Source organism: Barbus barbus, assembly GCF_936440315.1.
Source record: "Barbus barbus genome assembly, chromosome: 5".
NCBI classification, from domain to species: domain Eukaryota; kingdom Metazoa; phylum Chordata; class Actinopteri; order Cypriniformes; family Cyprinidae; genus Barbus; species Barbus barbus.
Window position 1 is genome coordinate 34,319,684 of NC_136733.1, and position 23,501 is coordinate 34,343,184.

At 38.1% G+C, this 23,501-nt stretch overlaps 1 pseudogene across 1 annotated transcript; it reads left to right on the forward strand.

Annotated features, from left to right (window-relative positions):
• The first annotated feature begins 44 nt into the window (after positions 1-44).
• LOC306869509 (adenylate kinase 8-like) lies at positions 45-21,882 on the forward strand (annotated as a pseudogene). Its single transcript has 13 exons — positions 45-73; positions 630-681; positions 757-810; positions 1,101-1,181; positions 1,534-1,644; positions 2,678-2,746; positions 6,602-6,683; positions 6,848-6,919; positions 7,334-7,537; positions 9,850-9,996; positions 14,881-14,933; positions 21,454-21,534; positions 21,643-21,882. The product of its transcript is annotated as an adenylate kinase 8-like (transcript).
• Positions 21,883-23,501: the final 1,619 nt, after the last annotated feature.

The following is a 23,501-nucleotide window of genomic DNA, read 5'->3' on the forward strand; positions in this document are numbered from 1 at the left end:
TAAAGAAGATGAGCAATTTTAACAATGTAAAAGAAATAGTATTCATGACATGTATTAGAACTTACCTGTATCAGTAGGTATTATAACGGCATATCAAATTTCTACAGTCGCTACTGTTTCTGTGTACGTTAAGTGAATTTGCGTTGCTATGTAACAAGAGTAAGATACTAGTGCTCCCTCTGTTGGTGGTGATTGGCTGTCCAAGTTACCAATGGCAACGAACAGTAACAAACGCATGCGCACAGCTAACTAGCAACAACTACGGTTCAAGCCAAGGTAACATTAAATATGTTTCTTAATTGTAATTCTCTTTTTTAATCAAGTAGCTAAGCGGTTCCTGTTACATTCATCAAATTCCCCCTATGTACCATAATATCCGTAATTTGTTCTGCTTGAAAGGTCAATCCGAAAACTTCGTTGGTTTAACGTTAACATTACTGACAAAAAAGCCCGCGTCTCATCCTTGCCTCAGAAACCTTCTCCCGCTTTCTACACGTTTAGTCTCATAAAAGACTATTTTATGTTTGATTACTTTGAAGTTTTCTCTTGAGTTCACTTTTTTATTTTTACAGTTATTTCCAAATTTCCAAGTCTTTGGTGAGCTCTCGGTGTCGTGTGGTGTTCTTCAGTGATGGATGCGACATTTATGCAGAGAAACCTGACATATTTCACCTGTTCCAGGTATAGACATTTAACTAGACAATGTTTATGAAGTTTATGATGGCAATATTAATCAAATAAATGGTACATTTGCAGACACTAGTGAGAAATTTGATGGTGGATAAACCAGGGGACCCCATTCAAGGGACAGTGTTGGTTTGCACTGTTGCTAAATCATTACTATTTGTGTTTATTATTTAAATTAGGTAGTATAAAGGCAATACATTCTTATAATAATACAATATTTACCACAAGATGGCGCAGTCGTACATAATATCGAATAAAAAGCGGAACGTAAAGTTAAAGGAGCTGTAAATTTCCAACTCGTTTAACATTTTAACAGTTTAACATCATTATAGAATGATACTAACTGCCAGCTTTTGATATCAACTAGAAATACATTACTAGATTTAATTAACTGTTATGTTGCCTTGCTTCAGTAAATCATTTCAACAAATATATTTGTTCCAGTGCCAAGAATCATATTGTTAGGTCCTCCAGCGTCTGGGAAAAGAACCATAGTAAGTGCATCATTTGAGTAGTAGTTCAATTCATTTCTGCATTTTAAACGTTGTTACTATTGAACTGTTCTAATGTATATTTTTCTCATGTATGTTTTTTTTTAAAGCGTCATCCAGCATTGCCAGTGCTGTTCTCCCTGTAAATAACTCTGCATACATTATATTTGTTTCTTTTGTGCAAATTTTCTGAAGTTTTGAAATGTATTTATAAATACACCGGTCATGTCAATCAGACTGACATTTCAATCTGATATTCGCCATAGCGTCAGGCCTCAGAGATCCCAATACTGAGTATTTTCATTTCTGTCATTTTATACGGTGATGCAGATTGTCCTCTTTTGCCTTGTTGCAGGCTAAAAAGTTGTGTGAGCGCACACAGGCTATTCACATAACTTTTAGCGATATCTTAAAGGATGACAGTGAATTAAGCAGAGCTGCACAGCAGTACCAAGACAAAAAACAGGTGGGGTCTCTCTTTCTCAGTCTTTGTCATTTCTCTTGAAAACACATATACTTCTATAAGGTTTACCATAGATTGTTATGACTAAATTTGACTTTTTAGGAGACCTAGAAGAGGGGATCTGTTTGTAAGCCTGTGTGTACAAAATGTAACTGCTTAATGGCAAAGTATCTTCAAGGAAAATTAGTCTGGAATGCCTTGATCATGATATTCATTTTAGATGTATAAGTAGGAAAGGTAATGTTGTCAGCATTTGCTACACTCTCTAGATGCCAGTAATTGCTGTCTCTGTGGTATTGTAAAGACATAGAACTGATTTTATCTGAAGTCTGATCATGCAAATGCAATGCAGGCTAGTTAGTCGATAAATCAGCGGAGTTGAATAGAATTGGAAGAAAAGAGAGAGATGTGCTTAGGAAAAGTGCCTCCCAATGGTTTAATTATTCTAATTATCCTCTCACTTAAACTCGCCGTGGCCTTGAGTTTAAAATAGAACGATCCCAATTATTATCATTTTCACAAAATTCACAAAGGAGAGTGAGATCAAAGCAGCAGAGAATGTCATAAATAATTAGAGATTCAACAGCATATTTTAATGTATTTGTTTAATAATAATTGTATTGTTTTGGTGGACGCCGAAAGTCATTTACTATAGACCAGATATATCTCAGGTAGGTATATAAGGTAGTGTTAGAAGCACACAAATCATTTGGTTTATATTTTTGTTTGACTCTGACAAGTGTTATTAATTATTAAATTTAAAAGATTTTAGTATTTACTCTCTGACTTTACTGATTTGTTGATGGTGGTCTAACATTAGATTAATATTAATAATATAATAATATGAATATTAATTAATATTGTCCTCATTTGTAAATCGCTTTGGATAAAAGCATCTGCCAAATGTCTAAATGTAAATGTAATATTAGATTAATATATAGAATCTGATTTAGACAAATTAGTAAAAAAAATTCTTGAATTGAATTGAATTTGAATAAAAGATTTACTCCCTTTTTTGTTAATGTTGGTCTGATAGAAGATCCCCAAAGTCCACTGGAGACAGTTGATTTAGCAACGCCTGTCAAAACAAGCCTGTGTTCGACGGGTAAGGACTTGAGTTTTTAATTTTTTCTTCATTTATTTACTCTTTTGTAATTAATTTAGAAAAATTAACACTGAGCGTTTGACTCAAATTGTCTAAAATATGAAAAAAAAAAAAAAAACGAAAGTGAGAGAAACATTTTCATCGTGAACTTGCACGTAACCTCCGCGTTTTGAACTGCGTATATTTTTACAAGCATGATGCCCAAATAATTTGTCGTATTTTTTTCTTTATTTACACTCAACCTTCTATGATAAATAATTAGACGTGTGTTTCTCCGCCTCCCTTGAGGACTGCTGGGATGGGTCTCGGGGAATGCAAGACTGCTGGTGAGAGTTCTCTGAGGAAACCTTTCATCACCAGCGGGCCCCTCACCGGCTGCCAGTTACATGTGATCTCAGTACTAATGCCACTTAAGAGCCTCACCGCTGAGGTGTCCGTTCACGTACACTCTCAGATCTCGCACCCTTTTGATTCCTCCTTTCATTTCTCCATCAAATCACACAATCAATCACGGTCTCCCTGATCGTGTCTTTCTCTGAAGTGTCAGTTTCTTCTGTGCGGCCGCATGGAGGAATATGTAAATCGTCCAACTCCAAACAGCATCTCCTTTTATTCCTCACTAAACTCCGCAAATGGCTTTACTCAGCCAAGAATCCCATCGTGAAAGTTTTTTCGCTTGGCATCCTTTAACTTTCACCTTTTAATCTCAGTAGTTTGTGATTAGCGACTGCTTTGAATCTAGTAATGGATGTTTATCCCTTCAGGCAAACTGTCTGATAGTATTTATCAGGTTATTTAATTATTTTTCTTCCCGACTGATCTGCATATGAGCAGAGGATTGAGGTAGAGTTTTTCCTCTGTTGATTTAGACACCTGACAAAGCATCTCTGGCTCACCATGAGGAGCCTTCATCTCATGCTATCTTGCTTCGCACACACTTAAATGGGCCAGAGAATGGAATGATTGACATGTCACATCACCACTGGAGCCTAGACAGCTAAGCTTAATTGCTCTGCCACAGATGCCTACGTGTGTGTGTGCTTGTCTACCTGTTTTTCCAAATTAAGCAACAATGAATGTTAATCATGCCTAATCTAGGTCATCTAGTTCATCTCTGCCTGTCACTGCTTCTCAAGCTGTCTTAATTCTTTCTCCCTCGCTCTCTCGTTCTCTCATGAGGCTGCTGTTTGTAAAACTTTAGACTTGTGGAAATTGAAGAGAGGGAGCACAGGTAATGAATAGTGATTTAAAGTAAAATGTAAATTTAATGAGTGCCTTTCAGTCCTGGAAAAAAAGATGGACCCTAAAGTAAATTAGAAAGAAAGAAGGAAGGAAGGAAAGAAAGAAAGATCATGGGGCGCATGTCACAGTCATCTGGATCCCTAATGAGGCCTCCAAATAAAGTTATGCTGTTTGAATTTGCATAGCGCCTGTAATTCTATTTTGAGGGAGAAAGGAGGAATCTAAAGGAAAGTTTGCAAATGAAAAGATATTGAAACTTTTTGAGAACACGCAATGCAGATAATCGGATTTAGTTGAACAGCAATAAAATAATTCAGGCAATTTGTAAAGTTTGGGGTCGGTAAGATTTAAAAAATATATATTTTTTTAAATGTCTTATGCTTACTAAGGCTGCGTTTATTTAATCAAAACATATACAAACATAATATTGAGAAATATTATAACAATTTTAAATGGCTGTTTTCTATTTTAATGTGTATATTTTAATATGCAATTTATTGCTGTGATGGCAAAGCTGATTTTACTGAAGCTATAACTGATGTGTAGGGGTGGTGATGGTGCAGTGGATAAGACGCATGCCTTTGGTGTGAGAGACCCGGGTTCGAATCCACTGTGAGACACCAATGTGTCCCTGAGCAAGACACTTAACCCCTAGTTGCTCCAGAGGCGTGCGACCTCTGACATCTATAGCAATTGTAAGTCGCTTTGGATAAAAGCGTCAGCTAAATGAATAAATGTAAATGTAAATGTAAATGTCTCAGTGTTTTCCACTTTGCACTGCATTTGAGAAGCCATATCAAATTAAAAGAATTTCAATATTTTTAAAAAAATCATGAGACCTGGGTTCTGTTGCGTTTTTTGACATTTAATTTAATTTTAGTTTTTATTAAAAAACAAGCGCAAAATATAAATAAACCACAGTGGTTAACAGCTAAGTGAACAACTAATTGAGATCTAATTGTAAAAGTCAAGTGGAGTGTTTTGCAGCCACTCATGCTGCCATATTGTTGGTCTACTGTGTGGGGGAGCTGTGTGTCGGGGTCTGTGAGTGACATGTCAGGGCTCCGCTTCTGCTCCCCTGCCTTGCCTGCTGTTGGGCTGGCTGGTGACATCTGCTCCATGCATGTCCCTCCTGTGATAGCTGGCCTCACTGCAGATGTTCCAGTCCTGGGGTCTCTGTCTGAGCCCACTGCTACAGCACCACGGCCTCTTTTGATGTGGGGATGAAACGGAATGAAACAAGTCGCAGTGGGGCTCTGTGTTCGGATGTATGTGTGTTGTGGGAGTTAATGTGTGCAGAGAGACCGAGTATGTGTGTACAGAAGTTTTACTGAAGCAACTTTGGACTCTACCTGTCGGTCTCCTTGTCAAACCTCTGAATGCCTACAGTTGCATATTTGTATAAAATCCTCAGCTGATGTCTGTGTGTTCTGTAATATTATTTCACCATGTTCTTCTAGAAATGCTGAGGTTTAAGGTTCTTCATAGAACAAAAGATGCCAATATAAAGAACCTTTATTTTTAAGAGTGTACTGACATTTGTAATTCAAGAGGTTGTGGTTTGCTCAACATCCACCCTGTATTTTTCCTATATTCATGGCAGTTAGACTGTGTAGGCTAGAGGCCTTTCAAGCAATCTGTGAGTCAGGCCCTGCTCATGGGCTTCCCAGCCACAGAGGCAATCAAATGCTTAATGGGAAAGTAAGTGGGAGGAAACTTGCGCGCTGAGATCAGGTGAAGCAAAGGATAGGTTTGCTGTTAAAGATCAAAGCCTGAAAAAACAAAGGCTGATATCAAACAGACACTCGAAACTCGGCAACAAAAACCCACAGCTCCTCTGATAATACTTAGATCTATAAATGTTTGTTGCATATATTTATTTATTTTAAGATTATTCACTGCAGTAATAAGTTGGCCCCTAACAAGCACTTTTGGGAGATGGCTTTTGACTGTTCTTTATTTTACAGCACCATTGCACAGCAAGCCTTGGGATTTAGGAGACTATTAGAGAGGAGGATTTTTTTTTTTTATGGATTTGGAGCTAATGAATGATATGCATACGGTTTCCTTTCTTCTTATGTTATTTTTATTGTTAAGTGAGAAGTGTGAAAAGGAGCTGGAGAATTAGGCACATTTTCAAGGTTTTTATGGATTTAACCCTCCATTTGCCTCCCTGCATGAGACCCCATATGGGCCAGTTTTACTCCTTATTCATACAACAATTTATACATTCATTATTTAGACTGGTACAGGGCAGCAATTTATATGAATTATTCATATAAAATTATTCATTCAAAGCCTATTACTGTTTTTTAAAGTATTTTTCCAGGCAGGATATTGTTTTGCTTATATGAAAACAATTTTAAACAACAATTTAAGCACAGTAGCTGACCATGGGGAAAAGCAAGTGCATTTATAGAAATGTAAACAGAAAAATCATGCGTGTGTGTTTATTTAAGACAAAATGCAAAGTGTTAATAGCAGAAGGCGTCAGCATTGTCTGTGTCACCAGCGGAGTTGGACTCTGTCACCAGAGAGTTGTGTTATTGTTTAAAGCAAATTGTTTGTTCCTTCTCGAGAGAAGTATGTGCATAACATGCATTGTGTTTCCAGGGCTGGGTTTTGGAAACCATTCCCAAGACGCAAGAAGAGGCACTATGTCTACTAGAAGCAGGCATCACCCCAGATCATGTTGGTTAGTGGCATGTTGTCCAAACACTTTGTTGTTCCCATCTGAAAAACAAGAGGTTTGAATCAGGACTCGATAATGAGACTGGCCAAATATCCCTCTCGGATTCACTATCACTCCCCTGAGGATTTGTCAAACTCTAGTGCATTCTTATAACTCCTTCCTCACAGTGATGCTGGAAGCTCCTGATGTCGTCCTGATTGAAAGGAGCTCGGGCAAGAGGATAGACCCTATCACAGGAGGTTATGTATGATCATTACACTTTTCTTAGTTCAGAGAGTGGGACTGCGAGACAGGCAGCCAACACGCACCCTTGTTAGAATGCATTTCATTATCTGTGGACCTTGACAGCACTCAACCTGTTTGCCAAATCCCAAACGGACCCTGTGTGTCCTCAGGGTTTCAGAAAGCCCAGCTGTAATGAACAAAAGCCAGAGCTCCCTGCAGATTTGTGATGGTGCGAATGCACGTAATTGCAATTTTCCCTTTTGTTTGTTAATGATCTCTGTTTATGAACCTTTTTTAGGAGAGTCACTGTCAAAATAAATGCTACGATACATTTTTTTAGTATTTTACACACAAGACTTAAACCTCAGCACATATACCCTGGTGTATAAAACATGACCTTACCCACATGTTTCCTTTCTATGTTGCAGATGTATATCACGTTACCTTCATGTGGCCTGAAAGTGAAGAGGTTGCACAGCGTTTAGAAACACCCAGTACACTGATGCCAGCTGATCTTATAGCCAAAAAGCTGCAGAAGTTCCACACAGAAGCTCATGCTCTGAAGCGCACATACCACATCTGCCTGAAGACCATCAATGCAGACCAGCCCCATGTAGACGTCTTCTCACAAAGTAAACGTCACCAGCTTCACACAGTCTGGTACCAGTGACCAAATTTTCATTTTTGGCAGCATTTTGGCTATCGCTTTAAATTAGTGTTTACAGATCTTCTTGTCAAGCTACCAGTCATCACTGACTTTGAGGTAAGAAATTTATATAAGGTGGAATTTTCCATTGGTTGCTAATTCAATCAAGTCATTTGAATTCAAAACATAGACTGTATCTCTAAAAATGTCTCCAGATTAGGTTTAGGTAGGTCACGGAGTTCCATTTAGAGCTTTATAAACATTTCTACTAATATCACCTACTGTGATGAACCGAGATCTACCGCCCCATTGGTCGGAGGTCAGTATCACAGCGGCTGCATTCAGATGCAGTGATTGACCTGCTTGTCAGGCACTCTGCCAGTCGAGGAGGTTGCCCCAGGCAGCTCTGCAGGCACAGACTATCCCATGAGAATCTGGGCAGGGATGAGCGGTCCTCGGCAATTACATTAAAACCATCTGAATACAACCTGTCTAAATATTATATCGCTCAACTTGACAAAATTATTTTGTCACTTCCCTTCCTTTAGTTGTGAAGTAGAGCCAGGCGGTGAATATTTAAACCATTCTTTGCATACATCACTTTGACTGTAGTATTAGGCAGGTTAGCAGCATTTTGTGAAATTCATACCACAGTTTTTTAATAATAAAGATGCATATTTATCATACAAATGAGTATGCGTGGAATTCATAGCCAAGCTTTCATATAAGGGCTGCACTTTTAGAGAGATTTGTCATAAATCAATGTCTGTCTATCACTCACAATATTTTGCCAGCTCAAGCTACATGGTTTCTCTTGCTTTCTCTCTTTCTCATAGAAGTTAGGCTTATCTGGGGGGAAATAAAGGCTCATTTAGTCTCATGGCACATTAGTATTAAATCCAAAATGCTCCATCGAGTACCTATCAAGGAAGCGGCCCTCCAGCCTAATGGTTTTGCGCTGTGGGCTTGGTTTGTAAATTGTAGATTTAGGACAGTGTGCCATTATGCCTTAATCTTGATTTAACTGCACCTGATTTTCTTTATACGTCTAAATGGAGGACATTAAATAAATATTTGAGATAAACTCTGCCATAAAACATTCATAAACCCATACTGAGGAGCAAACAGCAATAAGGCTGTCATCTTAAATCTTGATTAGTGCTAATTCAGCATGCGGTTTGATTGTAATGTCGCTAGTTTCCCCCTGACTTAGCCTTTTAGCGCATTAACATGTTTTGCATATTAAGCATTTATCATGTTGTTGTATAACAATTAGCAGCATAAAGGGCTGGATGAGAGAGACTCATTAGTTATGATTAGGCTGTTGTTAATCATCGCATATTAGAATGGCGGCTCAGCGCAGGTTCCAGACAAACAGCATTGTTGTGAGTGAAACCCAACTGCAAACAGATGGCTTCGACGTGGATGTCACACTACAAGCAAATGCCCCCATGGACATGAAAGGAAGACTCTAATGATTAATTAATCAAGTGGCTTTATATTCAGTTTAGTGGCAATCTCTGTTTATGATCTGAGCGAATGGGCTGTCACCAGCCTCACAAGTGTGCTCTATTATCTTTCTCCATTAAACAATCAATAGAATCTATCTGTGCCTGCATTGTGTTGTTTTGTATTAAAGTATGATACGGTACTAAACAATCACCACAGGGTTAGAGAAAAAATTACAGGAGCGGTGGAGACACGTAGGAAGATCTGGGTATAAGAGCACAAAGGTTAGTAGATTGGGTCGGGTTTGGTTCCTGTAGTGAACGGTAGACCAGACGACCAGTGAGCGCGTGGAGTGTGGTTTTGTAGGTGGCTTGATTGGAGTTCGGCAGGTGATTAGAACACAGGTGACTGAGATTGTGGGTAAGTGGTGACTGGTGACTGGGGTGACTGAGACTCACTGACACCTCCTCAACTTCTGCTGTCACTTTTCCATCTGTACTTTCTTATCTTAGTTTAGCTAAAATGTAAAATTCTCTCATTAATTACTCCCCCTTATGTAGTTTCAAACAACTATGCTGTTTTTTTTTAATGTGGAGCACAAAAGTAAACATTTTTAAAGAATCATTATGTAGCTCTTGCCATACAGCGACTGTTTATTGTGATCAGGTTCTGTCAAGCTTCAAAGCAACAAAAAAACACAAATCATGCAAAGTAACAGTATAAGGGTTTAGAACAACATGAGAAACAGTAAAAAAATAACCAATGAGTAAACCATTGTACAGCATCCATAGTTCTATGGTGTTTATTTTAAACTTTCTTTTTTTCTTTCTTATAACTCTGTCGCTGTAGTTTGTTGTGGTGAGCTTCTGAAGGCTGTGTCAGCTGATGAGAGCCATATGGGGGAGCTCATTAAACCCTACCTGGAGTCAGAACAGCAAGGTATGCCTCCTCACCTCCTCTATACCTACTGCCAAATGGGTCAATCATACAGAACAAGTAAAACCCCAGTCTGTAAGCTGCAGAGTTCTGTTTCCTGCTTTTGACCAGATAATTGGGCCCCTTACAGCCGGAATAGTCTGGTGGGTGAATATGTTGTGCTATATTCACATATATGACATTAGTTTATGGTAACTGCATTCTAAATGATTATCATGTAATTTGCAGTATATAATTCTGCAGACTGTTTTATTACTTTTAATCAAAATCACAGTGCTTGCTGGCCTCTTAGGTTTTTACTGTAGACAGCCAGTACTTTTATATTTTGAACAGACCATAATGGTCTAGATGTCTTGACTATCTGTGACCTTTCATTCATCCTCATCATTGTTATTCCCTTCCCATCTCACACCCTCTGTGTCTGCCCAACACCTTTCTGTTCTAAATTCCTCAGAAACAATAAGTAAATATATATCTATAGTCCCGCCCCTCAGAGAATGCGTTCAGCCACTGGGACTGCCAATCACTGCCTTTATTACAGCTCCGGCCCGGGCCTCTCGCCTTGAGCAAGTTTTCATTAATTTAATAAAGATTCTCATGGGATGCAAATCACAGAATGTAAGCATGTATTTTTTTACTTTTCGCCTTTTTGACGCTTTCATTGATAATAGTAAAGGGAATACAAAAAATGGGGAGAAGAGGAGGAACAACGCAAGCCAGATTCAAACTTGCATCGCTTAAAAGAGCTACATGTCATCTCATTGTTTTACAATTCACATTCTTAGCTGTAAATCAGTAGTTCAACCAAAAATGATCATTCTTTCATTTACTCACCCTATGCTCATGTCCAAACCTGAACTTCTTTCTTCTATATAACACAAAAGGAGACATTTAGAAAGCCAGTGGGGTCGAAACAACATTAGACTTTATTGCAAGAAAAAAACAATGTAAAAATATTTTCTCTTTTGTGTTTCATAGCATAAATAGTAAGTATATACAGTATATAAACTCATGTAAGTTTGGAATGACATAAAGGTGATTAAATGATTAATTGTTTTGGTGAACTATTCGTTTAAATAGGCTTGAGTATTGAACCGGAACTCCCACTTGTCAGCCAGGCATCATTTTACCAGTTACATCATGCATACAATAAAAATCTTGACCTCAACTAAAAGCTTGTTTTTAACACTCTTTGATAACTTTTATTGTTTTAATATTGTGTGATAACTTTCATTAACATAATATGATATAATATATCACATTCATTTACATAGTGGTTTATGCAATGCAGATTTTTTCAAAGCAGATTTCTACAGGAAACATTTTAAAACTGATGTATAATTATTATATATTATAGTATTATCATATTATATTGTACTTTTTTAAGTTTTTGGATAACATTATTACAACGAAAAATTTCACATCATGAAACTTTGATACACAGTTGTGAAATATTCAGATTTGTACATGAACTCTCTGTTAAGTATGATGCAATGTTTGTGATCTATTAATGAAAGTTATTAGTGCTACCAAATCATATTTATTTTACTATATGGAATACTGTAGGAATAAAATCTATTACGGCTCATGCAGAATTCTTGAAAGTGGACTCAACTTTTATTTTAGTTTATTTATGATCTCTGATGAGTACACATGAACACCCAATATGATTGTCTGATCTGTCAGAGCATGTTAAGTATCTTTTCAGCGTTAGCAGTATCTGTCACGTGCAACATACAGTGCCCTCCAAAAGTATTGGAACAGTAAAGACTCTGTTGGCTGTGGAGTCAAGACATTTACAAATATGATTAAAAGATGAATATGAGACAAAACTACAGAATGTCACATTTTATTATTGGGTGATTCAACACATAGATGTTTTACCAGCTAAGAAGTTCAGCACTTTTAGAGTTTCATCCCCCTATCTGATGTGAGCATAAGTATTGGAACAGTTGCCTCACAGGTCTTTCTAAGTGATCAGCTGTGTCCTGTTGCATTAATTCTTCAGATATTAAAAGCAGGGAATGTGTTGTATCAGTTATATCCATTACTTCTGCATTCTGAATCTTGCATTCGATGATGACACACACAAACCAGGATGAAGATGAGGGAGCTGACTTTGAGAGAAAAGCAAACAATTTGCATGCTGAAAGAAAAGAGGAAGTCAGTTAGAGCTCTAGCAAAAACAAAGGGCATGGAGAAATCAAGAGTTTGGAAACCACCAGCGACACCAGCAACCAACAACGACCTGATCGGCTGAGAAAATAACAGTAGTTGATGACAGACAAATCATAAAAGCTGTGAAAATTAATCCTAAAAGATGTGTCTGTAAAATCACCAACAACTTCCAGAAAGCTGGGGTGATGCTCTGACAATCTACTGTCCTCAGGAGACTTTGACACAGAATTACAGATGCTACACAGCAAGATGCAAACCTCTGACCAGCACCAAAAATAGAAAGGCAAGATTAGAATTTGCAAAAAAGCACAAAGGTGAGCCAGAAGAGTTTTGGAACTGTGTTTATTGACCGATGAGACAAAGATGAACCTTTATCTAAGTGATGGGGAAGCAAAAATGTGGAGAAAAAAAGGGAACTGCAATGATCCCAAGCATACAGCCTCATCTGTAAAGCATGGTGGAGGTGGTGTCGTGGCATGGGCATGCATGGCTGCCTCTGGAACAGGCCCTCTCAACTTTACTGATGACTTAATGTATGATGACAGTAGCAGAATGAATTTTGAAGGGTACAAAACCATTTTGCCTACCAATACCAATAAAATGCCAACCGGTTTTATTGGGAAGTGCTTCATATTGCATCAGGACAATGACCCGAAACACCCTGCCAGTTCAGTCAAGGAATTTATAAGGACAAAGAAATGAAAAGTCTTAGATTGCCCAAGTCACTCTCCAGATTTAAATCCGATTGAACATTAATTTCACCAGCTGGAGAGGAGAGTAAAGGCAGAAACTTCCCAAAACAAGCAACAATTGGAATTGGCTGCATTAAAGGCTGGGAAAAGTAGTTCAAAGGATGAGACCAAGAGTCTGGTGATGTCTATGGGTCACTGACTCACTGCTGTGATTGTGCGCAAGGGATCTGCAACTAAATAATAGCTTTTAATCTTTTATATCTGCCTTATGTTCAACTGTCCCAATATTTATGCTCACATCAATGAGTGGGATGAACTCTAAAAGTGCTGTTATTTTTATTTGGTAAAACATGTATGTGTTGAAACGGCTAATAATAAAATGTGACATTCTGTAGTTTTGTCTCATTCCTGTTTTAATCATATTTGCAAATGTCTTGACTCCACAGCCAACTGAGCAATTTTGTCTTTACTGTTCCAATACTTATGGAGGGGACTGTATGTTCATAAATTCATGTTGCGTGTTTATTGAAGCAGCAATGTGTGCATAAGAAATGCTATGTAAATGTTTTGTTAGCTCGTATGGTGCCTTGTTGAACAGGGCTGCGGTATCCTGGGAGAGGGGGATTTTTGTGCCTTCTCTCTCTCTCTCTCTCTCTCTCTCTCTCTCTCTCTCCTTTGCCTCTCTCCCCCTTTTCCCGTGACAGTGAGGATTTGAGGCAGAGAGCTTGCCTAAATAATTTACAAGTTGATTAATGGCCTCACAGGGGTATAATTAGGCAATGGAGAGATGGTGGCTAGTGTAACCAGTACAGTTCTTCTGGGAGTTGAGAAGCCGGATTATTAAGCAAACCAAAAAATAGTCTTAGCAGAAGTGAAGAAGGAGAGGAAAGAAAGAAGGAAGAGGAAGCCTCTCCAGGCTGCCTGATGTTTGAAGCAGGGCTGCAGAGATAGGCAAGAGGCTGTGCACGTTTGATGTGGAAATTGGACAGTTTGAAACCGTCGACTTTAATTTTTCACCAGCTGCGGGGACCCCCCTGGGTGCCAGCTTGCATTCCTTAAAGAATGCTGTTCTATTTTCTCTTCACCCTCATTATTTGTTTGTCCTCCACCGCTCTCGTTAATTTTCCCGCAGCATTACGAGCGCCACCCTCCTCTAGTGTGATTTCCGTTGGTTTTAAGAGGTGCCATCATCCCCTTAAACAATTCGCTTATGTTGTCTGTCAGCCAGCCGTTGACTGCTTTTGTAGTCTGAGAGGGACCCGTGAAATATCTTCAAAAGACAAAATGTACATACATGAATTTAAATGACACCGTGTCTGCTAATTATTTATCATCTCACATCTGAAAAAACCGCCTTGATTTGATACGGATACAAACAAAAGGCACGTCCTTGACAATACCGCTTGATGATGAGATCACTGATGCTTAGCATGGAGATGATGATGGTTCAGTTTTCCTCAGACCATCTCCTTAATTTAATCCTCTTAATGGGCACTACAGCTTTCTAGATGCCCTGCACCTCAGTTTAAGTGAAACGTTAATTTAGGTTTCTGTCCGCTTGTGCCCATGTGTTTTCGAATCAGCTTCAATGAACTGTTTATTTAATACTTTAAAGCCTTAAAACTGCATTGTATATCTGCATCTTTCATACTTCATACTTTTTTTTCTTTCTATAAAGTCTTCTTCCAGTACCTGGAAGAAGTAAACAAATGAAAGGTCTTTCTCACGTCCGTTAGATCTATAACATTGTGATCTGACGTCCTACAGGGAGGAACGTATACAGTATTTCAAACAAATGCTAAGCAGGTGTGCTTGTGTGTGCATCTCATGGGGTAAACCCCCTCTGAACATCATGTTTACTGTATATAGGACGAGTGTCATTCAAAGGACACAACAAGTTGATGCTCAGGAGTCTGAACCTCTTGCGTCAACATTTTTGAGGTTTTTGTTTGCCTTTATTTGATTTCTTCTATTCTTTGTATTGTTGCACTTCTGTCATGTAATTAGGAAGAAGGTATAAATAGATGATAACCATATTTTCGCTGTATTTGTGGTTTAATCCAAACAGTGCCAGAGAGACGTGGAGCAGGCAGAAGAACTTCAAGAGTCTAATTTCATCCCAAACAGGTATATCAGTCACTAAAGTCATGTATAACTTCATAACTGTGGAAGGCATATGACTATACAGGGATGTAAACTGTTATCACAGTGATTTGTAACAATGGTTCTCAGTTGGTTTCTCATTCCCTTCTCCCTCTGAAACTAGAAAAAAAAACAAAAAACATCTTCACTGCCACCACCATAATCTGATTAACTAGCATTTTTGGCATAACAGGATAGATTACCCAGTTCTGTGATTTGTGTGATCATTTTCTAACCCTCATGTTTTTCCAAAAGAAGATATTTTGAAAAAATATAATTTTTGTGACACATTAAATATCTTTGTTTTTTCAAATCTCTTATGCTGCATTTGATAAAGAAATACAGCAAAAAATAGTAGTATTGTGAAATATTATTACAATTTAAAATAACTGTTTTTTTTATTTTAATACATTTTAAAATGTCATTTATTCCTATTATGTCAAAACTGATTTTTCAACAGCCATTAATCCAGTCTTCAGTTTAACGGTTGAAAACAGTTGTGTTGCTTAATATTTTTGTGTCCTGTATCGATTTCAAACTATGGATTATCTAACCACTGTGTTCCCATTCATTTAAAGGCTCTAGGACCTTCACAGTGACAAACAGATGTAAACAGAGTAGGTGTTTAAAAAACAAAAACAAAACAGCAAAGGAGATAATGAACTGCACTATGTGAGTCTTTGAGCTTATTATTTGTGATTTTCGTGTCTCCTCGGTTATCCTAAATAGTGAGTGTAACCACACGGCTCAGATTGCCCTCTCAGATTACCCTTAACTCAGCTGCCCTGGAGGATCTGATGGCACTTAGATTATACAACCTGTCCTCTGTGTGTGTCCCCTCATCAGAGAGCTCACTTTGAGGTTAGGTCATCAGTGAAAATAACCGTGTCCCAATTCTGTCTCCTTTGACACAGAAACAGGAGCTGGAGCACAAATCTGTGCAATAGCATTAGGAAAAATTTACATTATCACCATAGGGCCTGTTTTGTATTCTGTTGTTACTCATTATGATTTTTCATCATATTCCCCCATTTTATGTGCTCTCTGGAATTAAGATTGGATCCCAGAGATCAGCAAGTAGCCACGGTGTCCGCTTCCCTCACAGCTTCTGTGTAGCAAGACCTTATTTCCTCCATTAACAGCCCATGTTGTTTGGGCTAATGGCAGGAGACCTCATTTACATAGCATTAGTGTAATTGATTCGAAGGCCCACGGTTAGCCTGGCTCTGAAACAATGGGAAGATAATGTTTCCGATGGGCCGATGATGGCCCGATGGCGGCGCTGTACCTGACAGCTTTATTAATTAACAGCTCTCTGGTTACCAGGCTTTAGTGAGGATGAATAAGTCAGCTCCTCTTGGAGCTGTGCCAGAGCATGGGCATTTAATAGGTGTCACTGGCAGAAGGGAGAGGGGACAGAGTGCAGCAGTGTTGGCATACTGGTTAGATTGGAGGGATCCCTTTACCCATTTCCTGAAAGGGCTCCATTAACAGAGAGTCATTGCCTGCAATAAGTGCCAAGATGATGTTGTTCATGTGGCACCAGAGTCTTTAGCTTGTATTGACAAACTTTGTGTAGTTAATTATATGGTAAAGTGGATTAAAATCCAGTGGTTAGTCTTATTTTAAGAGCTTTGTTTAAAAAAAAAAAAAGTAATAACATTCTTTTTTTTATTTTTTTTATTCTTGTTTTTTTGTAGGCACATATTAATTGTACATTTACAGACAAAAGGTACAAAAGCTGTCACTGGGGTGGCAGTTTTTCTAAAGGTACACATTTGTACCTTTTAGGTACTAAAATGTACACTATACAGTAGGTACTATAATATCCTTAAGGTACCATTATAGACCCTTCAGGTACAAAGGTGCAACTTTTGATAAGGGACGTCCCCATGGCAGCTTTTGCACCTTTTTTCTGAGCGTATACTTTGGCTTTGAGCTGTTCAAATATACTTACAATAATGACCTATTTGCCTTGCTGAATATTTTGTAGTGGCTGGTGATTCAAGTAGTGGCTGTCTGTTCCAGTTAGCGCTCCGTCTTTTGTCATGTAAAGGAAGTTACCTGATCCATGAAAGACGAAAGGGGAAGAAAAGGAAAAAGGATGCTCGCTAATGAAGTTCCCTCATCAGATGCCTTTGCTCTGGTTTCTGATGGTGCAATCATCTGATCCTCTTTCCTAAGCTGATCAGTCACAGTTGGCCCTGGATGTGTGACGCTTTCAATTTAGAAGGAAGTCTAAATTTTCCAGCCATTTGTGATTTATTGGAAAAGGATTTTTAAAGGTTCTTTACATACCTCGAAATTACGCTTTTAAAATTAGGCAACTTTTAAAAAACTAAAAAGTTGAGTGGGGAATTAAAACAAGATTATTTAGATTATTATTTGATGTTTTAGCATATTTTAATTTTATATATTTTATTTACATATTTTAATTTTAATAAAAATTCTCTGAACTTTTTAGGTGAAAATGCTGGCTGCTCTTTTCCTTATAATAATTGTGAAATAACAAAAAGGTATGAAAGTATTATGAAAGTTCTTACAGCTTGTGGTCTATTTTCCAAAACCTCTGAAGCTGATTTGTGAAACAGAAGGAACAGAAATGATAGATTTGTGAAACAGAAGGAACAGAAATTTGTCATCTTTTGTACAACACGAATTCCGGAAATGTTGGGACGTTTTTTTTATTAGAATAAAATCAAAACTAAAAGAATTTCAATTCACATGAGCCAATATTTTATTATAACATAAATGTTTAAACTGATATATATTTTACAATTTTATGCACAAAAATAAAAGTTTGAAGACGTCTGGGTATCGAGGTTGTGAGTTTCTGGAGTTTTGGTGTTGGAATTTGGTCCCATTCTTGCCTGATATAGGTTTACAGTTTTTTGTTTAATGATGCACCAAATGTTCTCTATAGGTGAAAGATCTGGACTGCTGGCAGGCCAATTCAGCACCCGGACTCTTCTACTATGAAACCATGCTATTGTAATAGCTGCAGTATGTGGTTTTGGATTGTCCTGCTGAAATACACAAGGCCTTCCCTGAAATAGACGTCATCTGGAGGAGAGCATATGTTGCTCTAAAACCTTTATATACCTTTCAGCATTCATAGTGCCTTCCAAAACATGCAAGCTGCCCATACCATATGCACTTATGCACCCCCATACCATCAGAGATGCTGGCTTTTAAACTGAATGCTGATAACACGCTGGAAGGTCTCCCTCCTCTTTAGCCTGGAGGACACGGCATCCGTGATTTCCAACAAGAATGTCAAATTTGGACTCGTCTGACCATAGAACACTTTTCCACTTTGAAACAGTCCATTTTAAATGAGCCTTTGTCCCACAGGACACGACGGTGGTTCTGAACCATGTTCACATATGGCTTCCTTTTTGCATGATAGAGCTTTAGTTGGCATCTGCAGATGGCACGGCGGATTGTGTTTACAGACGGTGGTTTCTGGAAGTATTCCTGGGCCCATTTAGTAATGTCAATGACAGAATCATGCCGATGAGTGATACAGTGTCGTCTGAGGGCCCGAAGACCACAGGCATCCAACAAATGTCTTCGGCCTTGTCCCTTACGCACAGATATTTCTCCAGTTTCTCTGAATCTTTTGATGATGTTATGCACTGTAGATGATGAGATTAGCAAAGCCTTTTTAATTTGACATTGAGGAATGTTGTTTTTAAAGTATTCCACAATCTTTTTACGCACTCTTTCACAGATCGGAGAGCCTCTGCCCATCTTTACTTCTGAGAGACTCTGCCTCTCTAAGACATCCCTTTTATAGCTAATCATGTTACAGACCTGATGTCAATTAACTTAATTAGTTGGTAGATGTTCTCCCAGTTGAATCGTTTCAAAATTTCTTGCTTTTTCAGCCCTTTGTTGCCCCCGTGCCAACATCAAATTTGAAATGAGCATATTTAGTGGATAAAAGTGTAAAATTTCTCTGTTTAAACATTTGTTATGTTCTTTATGTTCTATTGTGAATAAAATATTGGCTCATGTGATTTGAAAATCTTTTAGTTTTCATTTTATTCAAATTTAAGAAACGTCCCAACATTTCTGTAATTCAGGTTGTAAATCTTAACATCTACCCTAGTTCATGAACAGGTTTCCGTGAATTAGTTTGACTGCTCTCATTCAATTTCATTATATGGAAAACAATGACCATGATATTCTTCAAAAATCTCTTGCATTCCACCAAATAAAGTAAGTCATAGAAGTTTGGAACAACACAAGGGTGATGACACAATTTCCATTTTCAAGTGAACTATCCCTTTTAAATGAATATTAAATGAAAGGTTTCACAAAATAAATGAGCTTCTCTTAAGACTCATATCCAAAACCCTCTTGCACAATCATTCTCGGACTGTACAGCAGGTCACTGTTACTACTTCAGTTTCGCTGATCTCACTCCCACCCCTCCTACCAGTCTTTAACTACTCTCCAGTTTGGCTAGTCATCAGCCTCTTACAGCCTTGACACGCTTGCAAACAATCAGAGTCTTTGAGAGCTTTGAAATATGCATGGCTACCTGTGACAGGTAGATAAAGAAGAGCAATTAGCCATGTAATCTTAGAGTCTGGCCCAATTACCTTGCTCTCTTTCTCTCTTTCCACCTGCACTGCGCTCTTGCTCTCTATTACTTAAATGTATTTCATATGTCTGCTTCCCATCAAATCAAGCAACACTTCCTCTGATTGGCTTATCAATTATACAGCAGGGGCAGCATTACAATTTAATCAGTGGTAAACATTGCCGTGGCCACCTGTAAAGAATCTTTCCCTCATTAATTTCTTAATTTGGAGAGATAGAAAGGGAGGCTGACGGGAACGGCAATGCTCGGAGAGATCGGATGGACCGAGGCTTTCTTGGATCACTTCAGCTCAGCGAGTAAACTGAAGAACAAAGGGGTCATAGGTTACTATCTACTTAATGTATACTGTATACCAGTGGAAGAATAGAAATGCACACACACACACGTATATATACTGATGGCAGAATATGCTTGCATGGTTTGTGATCATTTGTAGCAGCTGAGGACTGTCAGGCTCTTGTTATCTGCCTTGTTTTAGTCAGTCATTTGTTAGAGGATCTCCAGCTGTCATGTAAGAAACATCTAATGTAAATCAATTCATCTTGTACAGCTCCCCCCACATAAAAAGTGGGAGAATGAGAAGCCCCCAACCTCCCATCCTCCAGCCTCAGACACAACGCACCATCCTTTTGCTCCCCCAGATTTATAAATATTTCATGAGGAAGCATAAATATTAATTCTAATAGCTTTGCAGAGTAGTTATTATTTCTTTTTTAAGACAAATATTCATTAAAAATTGAGAGAAGCCTTTTTCTGAAATAATTAAACCTACTCACACAGACACACATATACACACACATTATCATGGCTCTTAAACACATCAAATATCTAGCATTTTCAGTCCAGACTAATAGCCAGTTAAAGCACCATGTCTCCTTTGTCCATTTCAGAGGGCCCAGTGGTTCACAGTGGTACTGAGAGCCAGGAACACAAAGACATTTAAATATTTAATCAAAAGCACCAACTTAGATCTCTCCTATTTTCCTTACTATTCTCACCCCTTTTTGTTGGAAAGGCCTCATGATGTAAAATTCCTATTGGTCTTTATATATAGCTGAATTGGTCCAGAATTACATTTCACAAAAATCTCAGTCTGTGTAAAATGTTTAGGTGGCTAAAAATTAAATAATGTGGAAGAGGCTGTGAGGTTCCCATCCTCTGGAGGCCTGGATGAAATCATTTGGGACGAGAATGACATGTAAACCCCCCCACCTGACCACACCATTAGGCCCACTTTGCGTCTGGACAATGTCAAAGCATAATGACCCCTGGGTAGAGACCTCAACATTCCTCTGTTGAAGTCCTCTCGTAGCTCAGGAGAGTGTCCCTGTTTTCCATTATTTTCTTCATTATTTATTTAGCTCCAATACCAGCGCATTATGATTATTCCTGTCTGAATGCTAGATGAAGTCTTCATATAATGGAATAATGGATTGATATGGTTTTCGCTTGACATGTTGTGATTTTTTGCAGGCATTTTTACAATTGAATTTGGGAACTGTAAAGAATTTAATGGTTACAGTTCCTGCTACAATTCTGGTTTCGCAAAATATACACCACAGTTCAAAATTTGGAGTCAGATTTTTTCATGTTTTTCTAAAGAAGTCTCTTGTGCTCCACAAGGCAGCACTTATTTGACCAAAAATACAGTAATATTGTGAAATATTATTACAATTTTAAATAACTTTTATTATATTTCAAAATGTAATTATTGCTGTGATGGCAAAGCTAAATTTTCAACAGCCATTTCTCCAACTTTTAGTGTCATATGATCTTCTGAAATCATTCTTATATGCTGATTTTGTGCTTAAGAAACACTTCTTAAGGTCAATTTGAGAGGATCACAGGTATCATAACAGACTTCCACATGATTTCGGCTTCTCTCCCCTCTAGGGTCTTCTTCCTGGAAATGACTGATGACATTGCTATCGAGAGGGTAACACTTAGGGGTGTGGATCCTGTGACTGGAGAATGGTGAGAGAGAATCTGCTTAGCGCATTGTAAATTTGTGTAAAGAATCCATTCCTTTAGGTTCCAGTAAGCACATATCTGCATTCTGAATGTTGCGTTTAAACTCTGCAGGTATCACAGCATATATAAACCTGCTCCTGGTCCGGAAGTGCAGTCCCGGCTTCGATTTAACCCGCGACATTCAGAGGCACAGCTGCTAAAAGGCTTAAGGAGTACTGGAACCATGCAGCGGACCTGCAGGCCTTCTACACACAGGCAGTGTGCATCAACGCTGACCAGGACCCACACGCTGTGTTTGAATCACTGGAAAGTAGGCTAGTGGGCCGACTACCTAATGTCCTGTCTTACTAAGAAACATTTGAGGGCTAAACACTGTTATTGGGATACTCCACCCAAAATAAAAAATTCTCTCATCATTTACTCACTCTCATACTATCCCAGGTGTAGGACTTTCTTTGTTCTGGTAAATAAAAAATGAGATTTTTAGTAAAATAATCCTTCTCTCTGAGTCCATATAATGCAAGTGGCACCCTCAAAGCTGACGTTTTAAAATCCACACAAAATTAACATGACCGTAATACAATACAACCCCTGTGAATGAATCAGTGTCTTCTGAAATAAAATGAAAAATGTGAGAAGAATAGTAATATTTTCAACTTTTTACACTATAAGCCACTTAGATAACTGTCAAACGCAGTTTCATGAGTTTACTCTTGATGTAAACTTCAGCATGTTGTGATGCGAGACATACGCCCATTATGAAACTCATGCAAGAGGTGATGCAAGACAACTGGCTGGAAGTAATAGTTTATAGTTTAATGTTTATATAAAAGTTTAAAATATTAGTATTAGTATTTTCTCTCACACACACACATATGGTTTTGCTTCAGAAGACACTGATTCATCCACTGGTGTTGTATGTATTCATTTAATCTATTTGCACCAACTTTGATGGCCCCATCCACTTACATTATATGAATACACAGAGATGGGTTGTTTGTCTAGAAATCACCATTTGTGTTTCACAAAAGAAAGAGCCATAAACTTCTGAGATTGCATGAAAACATTTTGTTTGGGTGGAGTAAATTTTTTTTGTTTTAATTTTCATTTCATCTTGTAAACTTCTGATAGGCTACTTAATAAATTGCTTATAAATTTGACTTGGTTATCTTTTCTTGGTCATATTTTGTATCTTTTATTTTAATTAATGCTGCTACAGTATGTCTCCAAATTCTTCATGGGAAAAATACATTACCCAACCAATGTAGTCATTCTTGCCATCTGACCGTGTGTGAACTCACGGGAGTGCATGGCACCTGCTAATTCAACGTATGTTTAATTAACATAGCGAGAAAAAGCAGACTGGCCAGACCATTTGTGGTGGGCATTATTAGTCCCGCTTCAGTGGTCTTATGCTAAGGAAACCAGTCGATGCTGCTTTGATTATTAAATTCGCTCTCCTTCTCTCTTCCTTTCTTCGAGGCCACTGGATGACTCCCACTGGGGGGAAAGGAGTTAAGTGCACTGGTTAGAGGAACATGTTAACAGGCTGATTTTTAAATTCCCCTCAGATAGTGTGCTATGACAGGCAGACACTGACTTAATTACAGCAGATGAGGTCCAGAATATGCTGCATCTCTGAATATGTAAACATGAGGGCCAGTGTATATCCAAAGGGAGAGGAGGCTACAAAAATGAAATGTGTCTGAATGAGGAAGTATATTCCCTGAGCTCCCCTTGGTTCTGTAGCACCCTAATCTGTTTATACTCTGAACAAAGACTGATTTTCAACAAAGGTTTTATTTCAAATCTGTATACGTAGAAAAAAAAAAAAGTGATGCGATTTTTATAATATTAGAAAGATTCCTATTTAAACTTTATACAATGTTAGAGATAGTCCACCTAAAGATGAAAATCTTCTCATCATTTGCTCATGTCATTCCAAACCTGTATGACTTTGTCTCGTCTCT